Below are 2,204 nucleotides of genomic sequence, written 5' to 3'. Positions count from 1 at the left end.
AGTGTCCATGACGTAGTGCGAAACAGAGTTAAAGTTACTGGTAACAGCTGTAACTTGGTTCTATCTATAACACAAGTTACAGCCATTTCCAGGAACTTCATCTACTGTCACACTCTGATGTACACAACAGCAGCAGCAGCAGCAGCAGCCTTTAACCTAGAAGAACACGTGAAGTTTGACTTAAATTATTTCTAAAAAAATATACACAAGGAAAAAAACTACTTACCCAGGAACTGTGGATTAGAACCTCTCTATTCTGCTTCCCTGTGACCTTTCCAACATACTATTTTACAGGACAGTGATTACAGTGAGGACGTCCCCCGACCCCCTTCACCTCCTTCATCACCTCCACCTCCTTATCGACCTCAATCACCTCCACCTAATCGAACTCGTTCATGTCCACCATCTCGTTAAATGGAGAGGATGAACAGGGGTCTTCCTAATGTACACAGATTAGCCCTGTTTTTAAACAGAAACAACTTGTTTACCTCAGGCAGGAATAATGTAAGGATTCTTCTTTGGTTTTCTTCTTTTTAAACTAATTATTATTGAATAAATTATATATAACTAAATATAATTTATAAAAGGCACCTTTGTCCTGTTTCATTTCATACATCCTGGCTATTTGAAAGAATCCAAATTAGATATCTGCTCACCTATTTGAGAATGGGAGGATGTATTTCATGCTGGTATGAAACAGAGTTAAAGTTCCTGGTGACAGCTGTAACTTAGTCCTATCTATAACACAAGTTACAGCCAGTCCCAGGTACTTCACCTGCTGTCACACTCTGATGTACACAGCAGCAGCACCAGCCTTTAACCTAGAAGAACACATGGGAGGATAAATGATAAATGATTTCTAACAAAAATACACACAAGGAAAAATACTTACCCAGGAACTGTGGATTAGGACCTCTCTTTCTGCTGACCTCTGACCTTTGTATTCTTGGTAATGTTGAACATGTCTTCCTGATTTACCTTTACCCTGATTTACTTCTGAACTGGGGCCATCACTTATTTTAATGCCAATAACTGCATCCTCGTGAGTCTCTCAGGTGAGATTAAAATGGTCCTTTCCCAGAACTAAAAAATAACACACGACTTAAACTGAGCTGGTGATGAAAAAAAATATATATATATTTTGGAAAATTTAATTTGAAAACAATTACAAAGAATTAAATTAAGCAGTAAGATTAAAGTTAACGTATAAAAAACAGAAGAAGGATAAATACGTGAAATTGAACTATTTACAACATAAAATCAGTCAAACAAAATAACAATAAAATGAAACTTACCAAACTGAATTATATACAAGAAATATTAAAGAAGATTTAATTAAAAAAAAAAACACACAACAAGAATAAATAAATGAATCAGTCAAGGAATAAGGAATATATTAAAATATAGTTTTTGCCATGTCAGATTATGTGGGAAATGGCAGGTTGCTCTCAGTGTTGCACAGACCACAACATAAAATCAGTCAAATCAAATCAAATAAATACAGGTGTGCCGTCCACTGACCTCCTAAAAAAAACATAATGTGTATTAAAAAATGAATGAAATTAAACTTAAAAACACACAAACATACTATATATTCAAAATAAAAAAACAATTTACAAAGTAAAATAAAAATAAACCACAATTTAATGAAGGGTGGAGGTAGGGGGGTGGTGACAGTCCCCAGTGAGGGAGTCCTGACTAAGAGGTAGGTTCTGACTCAGCTCAGACAAATTCATCTTTGGCTGTTTGGTGCTCTGACAGAAAAAAGGGCCAGGGTTGTGGCAGGCAGCAGGGTTCCAGTATGGACCTGAAACACAAGGAAGACAGGGCCTGGGTCAGAGGTCAAATCATGCCTTTAAATGTAGCCACTTCTTTCAGTCCAGCATTGTCTGATTTAGTTGAGTGACATATCAAAATAAACCTTAGATCCAACCTTCTATGAATGTAATGAAAACAAAATCTAAATAAAAACACTGAACACTGAACTATTTACAGAGAACTATTTACTTACCTTGTTTTATTTACTCCTTACCTGCTTCAAGCCAAGAATGCTGCACATCAAATGAAAGCTTCGAACATCTTGGATTCAATACGCGTTACATGCGCGTCTTGCGTAGCAGCAGTTGAATGAAGTGCAGTCAGTGCTGCAGCGGGACCTTGTGTGGGTAAGTGATCAAAAACAGTCTCGTATTTTGTGCTGGAAA

General features: G+C 36.7%; 1 long non-coding RNA gene across 1 annotated transcript; it reads left to right on the top strand.

Moving 5' to 3' along the window:
- Window positions 1-1,641: 1,641 nt before the first annotated feature.
- On the top strand, window positions 1,642-1,986 carry LOC139625741 (uncharacterized). The gene is made up of 2 exons (XR_011692003.1): window positions 1,642-1,793; window positions 1,927-1,986. It is a non-coding gene; the product is annotated as an uncharacterized lncRNA (long non-coding RNA).
- Window positions 1,987-2,204: the final 218 nt, after the last annotated feature.

This window comes from Trachinotus anak, unplaced genomic scaffold (genome assembly GCF_046630095.1).
Source record: "Trachinotus anak isolate AG129_WGS33_773 ecotype Australia unplaced genomic scaffold, CSIRO_AGI_Tana_v1 ptg000009l, whole genome shotgun sequence".
NCBI classification, from domain to species: Eukaryota; Metazoa; Chordata; class Actinopteri; order Carangiformes; family Carangidae; genus Trachinotus; species Trachinotus anak.
Note: the sequence above shows the minus strand (reverse complement) of the source record. Positions and strands in the feature narration are given on the sequence as shown.